This window comes from Triticum dicoccoides, chromosome 7A (assembly GCF_002162155.2).
Source record: "Triticum dicoccoides isolate Atlit2015 ecotype Zavitan chromosome 7A, WEW_v2.0, whole genome shotgun sequence".
Lineage (NCBI taxonomy): Eukaryota > Viridiplantae > Streptophyta > Magnoliopsida > Poales > Poaceae > Triticum > Triticum dicoccoides.
In genome coordinates this window covers 58,388,777-58,401,319 of record NC_041392.1, presented here as the reverse complement: position 1 = coordinate 58,401,319, position 12,543 = coordinate 58,388,777, and positions in this window count along the sequence as shown.

Here is a 12,543-nt window from a genome sequence, read left to right as displayed (position 1 = left end):
ATTAGCTGGGCCACTATTGGGCCATATCCCAAGAAGAAATCCGAAATCCCTTAACTGATCGCACTACTGGGCAACCTGTGGTTGGATGGTTAGAGGGACTGTGGTGTCCCCAGTCCACCAGGGTTTAAATCCTGGTGCTCACATTTATTCCTAGATTTATTTCAGGATTTCTGGCGATGTGCATTCAGTGGGAGTAGACGTTCCCGTCGACGACGAGGCGCCTACGGCGACTTCATAAATCTCAAGATGATATGCCGGCTCAGTCTTTCGGAGATGCTCATAGGGGTAGGATACGCGTGTGTGCATTCATAGAGGTAAGTGTATGCGTATGTATATAAGCGCTTGTGTCTATACTGATGTTAAAAAACTAAGTTGATCCCCAAATTACGTGATCTCGTTGGCTCCTTCACGCATGTCTTTCCAATGACCGGCCGCCGCAGCGCATCGCCTTCAGACTTGTTGTCCCGGTGTCGGTGATCTTTGGCTGGTGTCTGACATGAGGAAGACCATGTTGGGCTGTCCAGCGAGCCGCGAGCGGCGCACCCGAGGCTGCACACGAATTGTTCGTATGAAACTCTGAATCAATTGATCGATACTACTGTACTAGTCCGTATCTGATCCAACACAACTACACAAGGCAAGGCCCTCCACTTTTCTACTATTACAGTTCATTATTTTCCAGTTTTTCTCTCGCTAGGCACTAGCAATATTAAGATCAAGGATGTAGGAGATTATTTTTATTAAGAATAAGAATTGCATATTCCCTTTTTTAGCAGTAGATTTATTTTGTCAGGTCATTGGTTTGATAAATGGATAAATTTGTGAAGAAGTGGCAGCCCAACTCAAATGTTGCAAATACCACACAGCAGCAATCACCTGCGAATGAGGAAGAACAGACTCCTATTGATGCTCGAGCCGCTTTGGAACGTGTGTTAATTAATAGCAATGCAAGGCCGCGCCCAGCTAAAGAAAAAGAGAAAGTTGATACATCTAATCTTCTGCCAGATCCTACAAATCGCATACCTATTTTCCAGTACAGTGCCAAAGTACGTGATGATGTGTGAAGAGCATACCTCCTGAGAGGCCCGTTCCAACCAACAGGACATGTTTTCCTTCAAACAGATTTCAGTGGAGTTCAACGTCGTCTTAATGAAGATTGGGTCAAGGATCACAAGTTTTTGTTGGAGTACAGTACAAAGGAAAATGCAGCATTTTGTCTTTGTTGCTATTAAACCTGAGAGTGGTTATTAAAAAACTGGGTGAAACGGTTCGGTTCTTACTTTGGGTTTGATTGGTTCAGGTTTTATTGGGTTGAATCTTTTTTAGTTTGGTTTTGGTTTGGGTATGTGAAGAAACCAATTTGGGTATAGTTGGTTATGGGTTTAAACTATTTGGTTATTAATGTCTATAAACTATGGGCACAAACCGGTTTCTGAGCATTGGTTACACTAGTGCAGAACCGGGCAATAGCACCGGTTCGTAAGGCCTTTTAGTGCCGGTTCCATAACCGGCACTAAAGTGTGGGCACTAAAGGCCCCCCCTTTAGTACCGGTTCAGCATGAACCGGTGCTAAAGGGAAACCACGTGGCCGGGAGCCCTTTAGTACCGGTTGGTAACTGAAGGAAATATGCCCTAGAGGCAATAATAAAGTTATTATTTATTTCCTTATATCATGATAAATGTTTATTATTCATGCTAGAATTGTATTAACCGGAAACATAATACTTGTGTGAATACATAGACAAACAAAGTGTCACTAGTATGCCTCTACTTGACTAGCTCGTTAAACGAAGATGGTTATGTTTCCTAACCATAAACAAAAGAGTTGTTATTTGATTAACGAGATCACATCATTAGGAGAATGATGTGATTGACATGACCCATTCCATTAGCTTAGCACCCGATCGTTTAGTATGCTGCTATTGCTTTCTTCATGACTTATACATGTTCCTATGACTATGAGATTATGCAACTCCCGTTTACCGGAGGAACACTTTGTGTGCTACCAAACGTCACAACGTAACTGGGTGATTGTAAAGGAGCTCTATAGGTGTCTCCAATGGTACATGTTGGGTTGGCGTATTTCGAGATTAGGATTTGTCACTTCGATTGTCGGAGAGGTATCTCTGGGCCCTCTCGGTAATGCACATCACTTAAGCCTTGCAAGCATTGCAACTAATGAGTTAGTTGAGGGATGATGTATTACAGAACGAGTAAAGAGACTTGCCGGTAACGAGATTGAACTAGGTATTAGATACCGACGATCGAATCTCGGGCAAGTAACATACCGATGACAAAGGGAACAACGTATGTTGTTATGCGCTCTGACCGATAAAGATCTTCGTAGAATATGTAGGAGCCAATATGGGCATCCAGGTCCCGCTATTGGTTATTGACCGGAGACGTGTCTCGGTCATGTCTACATTGTTCTCGAACCCGTAGGGTCTGCACGCTTAAGGTTTCGATGACAGTTATATTATGAGTTTATGAGTTTTGATGTACCGAAGGAGTTCGGAGTCCTGGATGAGATCGGGGACATGACGAGGAGTCTCGAAATGGTCGAGATGTAAAGATTGATATATTGGACGACTATATTCGGACATCGGAAAGGTTCCGAGTGATTCGGGTATTTTTCGGAGTACCGGGTAGTTATGGGAGAAGCAATGGGCCTTGATGGGCTTTAGTGGTAAGAGGAGAAAGGGCCAAGGGGCAGCTGCGCCCCCCCTCCCCTCTAGTCCGAATTGGACTAGGGAAAAGGGGGCCGGCCACCTTTCCTTCTCCTCCACTTCCTTCTCCCTTCCGCCCCTCTTGGTGGACTCCTACTAGGACTTGGAGTCCTAGTAGGACTCCACATCCTGGCCGCACCAAGCCTTGGCCGGCCTCCTCCTCCTCCATCCTTTATATACTGAGGCAAGGGGCACCCGATGAACACACAAGTTGATCCACGTGATCATATTCTTAGCCGTGTACGGTGCCCCCTTCCACCATAGTCCTCGATAATATTGTAGCGGAGTTTAGGCGAAGCCCTGCTGCAGTAGTACATCAAGATCATCACCACGCCGTCGTGCTGACGGAACTCTTCCCCGACACTTTGCTGGATCGGAGTCCGGGGATCGTCATCGAGCTGAACGTGTGCTAGAACTCGGAGGTGCCGCAGTTTCGATGCTTGATCGGTCAGGCCGTGAAGACGTACGACTACATCAACCAAACGCTTCCGTTGTCGATCTATAAGGTACATAGATCATACTCTCCCCTCTCGTTGCTATGCATCACTATGATCTTGCGTGAGCGTAGGAATTTTTTTGAAATTACTACGTTCCCCAACAGTGGCATCCGAGCCTAGGTTTTATATGTTGATGTTATATGCACGAGTAGAACACAAGTGAGTTGTGGGCGATATAAGTCATACTGCTTACCAGCATGTCATACTTTTGTTCGGCGGTATTGTTGGCGAAGCGGCCCGGACCGACATTACGCGTACGCTTACGCGAGACCGGTTCTCCCGACGTGCTTTGCACATAGGTGGCTTGCGGGTGACAGTTTCTCCAACTTTAGTTGAACCGAGTGTGGCTACGCCCGGTCCTTGCGAAGGTTAAAACAACACCAACTTGACAAACTATCGTTGTGGTTTTGATGCGTAGGTAAGATTGGTTCTTGCTTAAGCCCGTAGCAGCCACGTAAAACTTGCAACAACAAAGTAGAGGACGTCTAACTTGTTTTTGCAGGGCATGTTGTGATGTGATATGGTCAAGACATGATGCTAAATTTTATTGTATGAGATGATCATGTTTTGTAACCGAGTTATCGGCGACTGGCAGGAGCCATATGGTTGTCGCTTTATTGTATGCAATGCAATCGCGCTGTAATGCTTTATTTTATCACTAAACGGTAGCGATAGTCGTGGAAGCACAAGCTTGGCGAGATGACAACGATGCTATGATGGAGATCAAGGTGTCACGCCGGTGACGATGGTGATCACGATGGTGCTTCGGAGATGGAGATCACAAGCACAAGATGATGATGGCCATATCATATCACTTATATTGATTGCATGTGATGTTTATTTTTTATGCATCTTATCTTGCTTTGATTGATGGTAGCATTTTAAGATGATCTCTCGCTAATTATCAAGAAGTGTTCTCCCTGAGTATGCACCGTTGCGAAAGTTCTTCGTGCTGAGACACCACGTGATGATTGGGTGTGATAGGCTCTACGTTCAAATACAACGGGTGCAAAACAGTTGCACACGCGGAATACTTAGGTTATACTTGACGAGCCAAGCATATACAGATATGGCCTCGGAACACGGAGACCGAAAGGTCGAGCGTGAATCATATAGCAGATATGATCAACATAGCGATGTTCACCAATGAAACTACTCCATCTCACGTGATGATCGGACATGGTTTAGTTGATTTGGATCACGTAATCACTTAGAGGATTAGAGGGATGTCTATCTAAGTGGGAGTTCTTAAGTAATATGATTAATTGAACTTAAATTTATCATGAACTTAGTCCTGATAGTATTTTGCAAATTATGTTGTAGATCAATAGCTCGCGTTGTTGCTTCCCTGTGTTTATTTTGATATGTTCCTAGAGAAAATTGTGTTGAAAGATGTTAGTAGCAATGATGCGGATTGGATCCGTGATCTGAGGTTTATCCTCATTGCTGCACAGAAGAATTATGTCCTTGATGCACCGCTAGGTGACTGACCTATTGCAGGAGCAGATGCAGACGTTATGAACGTTTGGCTAGCTCAATATGATGACTACTTGATAGTTTAGTGCACCATGCTTAATGGCTTAGAATCGGGACTTCAAAGACGTTTTGAACGTCATGGAGCATATGAGATGTTCTAGGAGTTGAAGTTAATATTTCAAGCAAATACCCAAGTTGAGAGATATGAAGTCTCCAACAAGTTCTATAGCTAAAAGATGGAGGAGAATCGCTCAACTAGTGAGCATGTGCCCAGATTGTCTGAGTACTACAAGCGCTTGAATCAAGTGGGAGTTAATCTTCCAGATAAGATAGTGATTGACAGAATTCTCTAGTCACCATCACCAAGTTAGTAGAACTTCGTGATGAACTATGATATGCAAGGGATAACGGAAACGATTCCCAAGCTCTTCGTAATGCGGAAATTGACGAAGGTAGAAATCGAGAAAAACATCAAGTGTTGATGGTAGACAAGACCACTAGTTTCAAGAAAAGGGCAGAGGGAAGAAGGGGAACTTCAAGAAGAACAACAAGCAAGTTGCTACTCAAGTGAAGAAGCCCAAGTCTGGTCCTAAGCCTGAGACTAAGTGTTTCTACTGCAAAGGGACTGGTCATTGGAAGCGGAACTACCCCAAGTGATTGGCAGATAAGAAGGATGGCAAAGTGAACATAAGTATATTTGATATACATGTTATTGATGTGTACTTTACTAGTGTTTATAGCAACCCCTCAGTATTTGATACTAGTTCAGTTACTAAGATTAGTAACTCGAAACGGGAGTTGCAGAATAAACAGAGACTAGTTAAGGGTGAAGTGACGATGTGTGTTGGACCTGGTTCCAAGATTGATATGATCATCATCGCACACTCCCTATACTTTCGGGATTAGTGTTGAACCTGAATAAGTGTTATTTGGTGTTTGCGTTGAGCATGAATATGATTTGATCATGTTTATTATAATATGGTTATTCATTTAAGTAAGAGAATAAATTGTTGTTCTGTTTACATGAATAAAACCTTATATGGTTACACACCCAATGAAAATAGTTCGTTGGATCTCGATCGTAGTGATACACATAATCATAATATTGAAACCAAAACATGCAAAGTTAATAATGATAGTGCAACTTATTTGTGGCACTGCCGTTTAGGTCATATTGGTATAAAGCGCATGAAGAAACTCCATGCTAATGGGTTTTTGGAATCACTTGATTATGAATCAGTTGATGCTTGCGAACCATGCCTCATGGGCAAGATGACTAAAACGTCGTTCTCCGGAACTATGGAACGAGCAACTGACTTATTGGAAATAATACATACTGATGTATGAGATCCGATGAGTGTTAAGGCTCGTGGCGGGTATCATTATTTTCTGACCTTCACCGATGATTTGAGCAGATATGGGTATATCTACTTAATGAAACACAAGTCTGAAATATTTAAAATCTCAAAGAATTTCAGAGTGAAGTGGAGAATCGTCGTAACAAGAAAATAAAGTTTCTACGATCTGATCGCGGAGACAAATATTTGAGTTACGAGTTTGGTCTTCAGTTAAAACAATGTGAAATAGTTTCACTACTCACGCCACCTGGAACACCACAGCATAATAGTGTGTCCGAACATCATAACCGTACTTTATTAGATGTGGTGCGATCTATGATGTCTCTTACCGATCTACCACTATCGTTTTGGGGTTATGCATTAAAGACAGCTGCATTCACGTTTAAAAGGGCACCATCTAAGTCTGTTGAGATGACACAATCTGAACTGTGGTTTGGAAAGAAACCAAAGTTGTCGTTTCTTAAAGTTTGGGATTGTGATGCTTATATGAAAAAGTTTCATCCTGATAAGCTCCAACCCAAATCGGAGAAATATGTCTTCATAGGATACCCAAAGGAGACTATTGGGTACACCTTCTATCACAGATCCGAAGGCAAGACATTCGTTGCTAAGAATGGATCCTTTCCAGAGAAGGAGTTTCTCTCGAAAGAAGTGAGTGGGAGGAAAGTAGAACTTGATAAGGTAATTGTACCATCTCCCTTATTGGAAAGTAGTTCATCACAGAAATCTGTTCTTGTGACTACTACACCAATTAGTGAGGAAGCTAATAATGATGATCATGTAACTTCAGATCAAGTTACTACCGAATCTCGTAGGTAAACCAGAGTGAGATCCGCACCAGAGTGGTACGGTAATCCTGTTCTGGAAGTCATGGTACTAGATCATAACGAACTTGCGAACTATGAAGAAGCGATGGTGAGTCCAGATTCCGCAAAATGGCTTGAGGCCATGAAATCTGAGATGGGATCCATGTATGAGAACAAAGTATGGACTTTGGTTGACTTGCCCGATGATCGGCAAGCAATTGAGAATAAATGGATCTTCGAGAGGAATACGGACGCTGATAGTAGTGTTACTATCTACAAAGCTAGAATTGTCGCAAAAGGTTTTCGACAAGTTCAAGGTGTTGACTACGATGAGAGTTTGTCACTCGTATCTATGCTTAAGTCTGTCCGAATCATGTTAGCAATTGCCGCATTTTATGAAATCTGGCAAATGGATAAACAAAACTGCATTCCTTAATAGATTTATTAAAGAAGAGTTGTATATGATACAACCAGAAGGTTTTGTCAATCCTAAAGGTGCTAACAAAATATGCAAGCTCCAGTGATCCATCTATGGACTGGTGCAAGCATCTCGGAGTTGGAATATACGCTTTGATAAGTTGATCAAAGCATATAGTTTTATACGGACTTGCGATGAAGCCTGTATTTACAAGAAAGTGAGTGGGAGCACTACAACATTTCCGATAAGTATATGTGAATGACATATTGTTGATCGGAAATAATGTAGAATTATTCTGCAAAGCATAAAGGAGTGGTTGAAAGGAATTTTTCAAAGAAAGACCTCGGTAAAGCTGCTTACATATTGAGCATCAAGATCTATAGAGATAGATCAAGACGCTTGATAAGTTTTTTCAATGAGTACATACCTTGACAAGATTTTGAAGTAGTTCAAAATGGAACAGTCAAAGAAAGAGTTCTTGCATGTGTTGCAAAGTGTGAAATTGAGTAAGACTCAAAGCCTGACCACGACAGAAGATAGAAATAGAATGAAAGTCATTTCCTATGCCTCAGCCATAGGTTCTATAAAGTATGCCATGCTGTGTACCAGATCTATTGTATGCCCTACACTGTGTTAATCAAGGGAGTACAATAGTGATCTAAGAGTAGATCATTGGACAGCGGTCAAAATTATCCTTAGTGGAATAAGGAAATATTTCTCAATTATGGAGGTGACAAAAGGTTTGTCGTAAAAAGTTACGTCGATGCAAGTTTTGACACAGATCTGGATGACTCTAAGTCTTGATCTAGATACATATTGAAAGTGGGAGCAATAAGCTAGAGTAGCTCCGTGCAGAGCATTGTTGACATAGAAATTCGTAAAATACTTACGGATCTGAATGTGACAGACCCGTTGACTAAAATTATCTCACAAGCAAAACATGATCACACCTTAGTACTCTTTGGGTGTTAATCACATAACGATGTGAACTAGATTACCGACTCTAGTAAACCCTTTGGGTGTTGATCACATATCGATGTGAACTATGGGTGTTAATCACATGGTGATGTGAAATATTAGTGTTGAATCACATGGCGATGTGAACTAGATTATTGACTCTAGTGCAAGTGGGAGACTGAAGGAAATATGCCCTAGAGGAAATAATAAATTTATTATTTATTTCCTTATATCATGATAAATGTTTATTATTCATGCTAGAATTGTATTAACTGGAAACATAATACTTGTGTGAATACATAGACAAACAAAGTGTCACTAGTATGCCTCTACTTGACTAGCTCGTTAATCGAAGATGGTGATGTTTCCTAACCATAAAGAAAAGAGTTGTTATTTGATTAACGGGATCACATCATTAGGAGAATGATGTGATTGACATGACCCATTCCATTAGCTTAGCACCCGATCATTTAGTATGTTGCTATTGCTTTCTTCATGACTTATACATGTTCCTATGACTATGAGATTATGCAACTCCCGTTTACCGGAGGAACACTTTGTGTGCTACCAAATGTCACAACGTAACTGGGTGATTATAAAGGAGCTCTACAGGTGTCTCCAAAGGTACATGTTGGGTTGGCGTATTTCGAGATTAGGATTTGTCACTCCGATTGTCGGAGAGGTATCTCTAGGCCCTCTCGGTAATGCACATCACTTAAGCCTTGCAAGCATTGCAACTAATGAGTTAGTTGCGGATGATGTATTACATAACGAGTAAAGAGACTTGCCGGTAACGAGATTGAACTAGGTATTAGATACCGACGATCGAATCTCGGGCAAGTAACATACCGATGACAAAGGGAACAACGTATGTTGTTATGCGCTCTGACCGATAAAGATCTTCGTAGAATATGTAGGAGCCAATATGGGCATCCAGGTCCCGCTATTGGTTATTGACCGGAGACGTGTCTCGGTCATGTCTACATTGTTCTCGAACCCGTACGGTCCGCACGCTTAAGGTTTCGATGACAGTTATATTATGTTTATGAGTTTTGATGTACCGAAGGAGTTCGGAGTCCCGGATGAGATCGGGGACATGACGAGGAGTCTCGAAATGGTCGAGACGTAAAGATTGATATATTGGACGACTATATTCGGACATCGGAAAGGTTCCGAGTGATTCGGGTATTTTTCGGAGTACCGGATAGTTACGGGAGAAGCAATGGGCCTTGATGGGCTTTAGTGGGAAGATGAGAAAGGGCCAAGGGGCAGCTGCACCCCCCCTCCCCTCTAGTCCGAATTGGACTAGGGAAAAGGGGGCCGGCCACCTTTCCTTCTCCTCCACTTCTTTCTCCCTTCCTCCCCTCTTGGTGGACTCCTACTAGGACTTGGAGTCCTAGTAGGACTCCACATCCTGGCCGCACCAAGCCTTGGCCGGCCTCCTCCTCCTCCATCCTTTATATACTGAGGCAAGGGGCACCCCATGAACACACAAGTTGATCCACGTGATCATATTCTTAGCCGTGTATGGTGCCCCCTTCCACCATAGTCGATAATATTGTAGCGGAGTTTAGGCGAAGCCCTGCTGCAGTAGTACATCAAGATCGTCACCACGCCGTCGTGCTGACAGAACTCTTCCCCGACACTTTGCTGGATCGGAGTCCGGGGATCGTCATCGAGCTGAACGTGTGCTAGAACTCGGAGGTGCCGCAGTTTCGGTGCTTGATCGGTCGGGCCGTGAAGACGTACGACTACATCAACCAAACACTTTCGTTGTCGATCTATAAGGTACATAGATCATACTCTCCCCTCTCGTTGCTATGCATCACTATGATCTTGCGTGAGAGTAGGAATTTTTTTGAAATTACTACGTTTCCCAACAGTAACACCAACCGGTACTAAATGTTATCAATTTAATTTAGGATTGTTTTATGTTATAATGAGTTGTAGTCGTCGTCATCATCATCATCATCATCATCATCATCATCATCAAAGTATATTAATAAATAAATAAACTCTAGCTAGCTAAAAATCATCGTAGTCATTTAATTACCACTATTTAATCATCATAGTCATTACCGCTAGCTATCTAATCATCACCAACACTGGCTAGCTTAAAGAGGAAACATTCACTTTGTAATAGAAGCAAAGATATCATCGAGTTCAACATAATCATCACCAACATCGAAGTTCAGGACACAGACATGAGACACTAATTAAGAGCATGAACTAGTGCTGCTCCCTCTCAGGTAGAATAGCATAGAACATGTGTAGCTTTCCTGATTCATCATACTGGAGCATGCAGATGAATCTGTCTCCTAATCTTGGGTTGCGCTTCTGCTTGCTGCCCCCTAGTACTTCTCTGCGATCGTTAACAATTTTGCTCCAATCTTTCACTATTAAGCATTCTTCGCTTTCAGAAATCCTGAATGCACTCATGTGCAATGTAGGATATCTTGGTCGTAAGCTAACCATTGACATGTCACCTTTAGTCTCGATCCACTGAGGCACAACCGTCATCGGAAGTCCCTATTGAAGAACATCGTATAGTAATTAATATACTAAGCAATGAAAGTTTAGCTTCAAAAATAATGTATGCAAAAGATGCACTAATTAAGGACAAATAGTTAAAATCTTACCATTTTTCGATTATAGATGTGACCGTAGTTCAATACGATCACCATTGGTCGCACGTTTTGAGTACTAACATTTCTAAGTTCAGGAATTTTTTTTGTCTTGACAGTATTAAGATCCTCAAGCCATGAAACATAATGACTTATCTCCTCGCAGTTTAGTTGAGCCCCGGGGCAGTAGTAGGTCCTGTCTACCAAGCGCCGGACATGTTTGCTTGAACCGAAATAAGCTGACAATACAAATTAGTTGTCAACTATTTTTGAATAAACTGTATCAAAGACATAAACATATGCATGCATGGTTGAGAAAAACTCACATAATGGTAGAACTGGTGGCGTTTGCACATCGACCCAGATGTCTATATTACCTTCAATATCATCTTCCGGACGAATATCAAAGGTGACAACCATATCAGACTCAAATGCATAAGCCTTGCATAGTGCTTGCCAAGTTTTGCATTCAAAATGGGTGTATGTTTCTCCATTATATAATTTGACATTGAAAGTATACCCATGCTCCGTCTTCAAGTAAACTCTCTTTACCTCCATATCATCTATAGCACTAAAACCTATCTTATCCAAGACAAAAATTCTTGCATGGCAGGGGATGCGCTAGTAGAATAGTAAAAATTTAAAATTATAAGTTGAAGCAAATGAAGCATAAGTTTTGCATTCAAATAATAATTCACAAAGTGACTTACTGTATCAACTTCGAATGTCTCATCCGGCTTGATGCTGAAGCGCCTACCATCAACAAGGAAATTTCTGTCGCACAGGCCGCGCTGGTCTTCACAGTGTTCGCACATAATGAAATCTTTTTCATCGTCAGATGGCATTTCCTATGTTCATATAGGTGAAATATTAAACACCTATTACTATCTAACATTAATTAATATCTAGCTAAATATATATTCATGTAACATTTGACATTAATATATCTAACTATATTCATCTCTAACAATTGACATTACTATATATTTAACTTTTCTATCTAATTCATCTAACATTCGACATTAATCTAACATTTATATAAACTCAAAATATATAAAAAATTAAATAAACAGAAAAACTCATATACCTAATAATTATTGAACTAAAAATAAACTAGTTATATTAATTATTGAACTAGTTCAAATCTCATATACCTAAATAAACTAGTTCGAAATTTTCTTACTAAAAATAAACTAGTTATATTAATTATTGAACTAGTTCAAATCTCATATACCTAAATAAACTAGTTCAATGATTTTCTTACTAAAAATAAACTAATTATATTAATTATTCAACTAGTTTAAATCTCTAGTTCGACAATTTTCTATCTATCTAACATTCGACATTAATCAAACATTCGATCATCTAATTAACTTTTCTAAAAAACAGAAAATAAGTAAAAAAATATGTGTGTGTGTGTATGTGTGTGTAGTGTGTACGTATATATATGTGTGTATGTGTGTATGTGTGTGGCCCCGTACGCCGCCGTCCCGTACGTACAAGCGGGGGCGGCGGCGTACGGGGCGGGGGCGGCGGCGTACGTACGGGCGGGGGCGCCGCCGTACGGGCCGGGTGCGACGACGACGGACGGCGGCGCGGCGGGTATACGCGAGAGCAAGAGACGTACGGGACCGCGGCGGGACGACGACGGACAGCGGCGCGCGGCGTCCGGGGCGGCGGC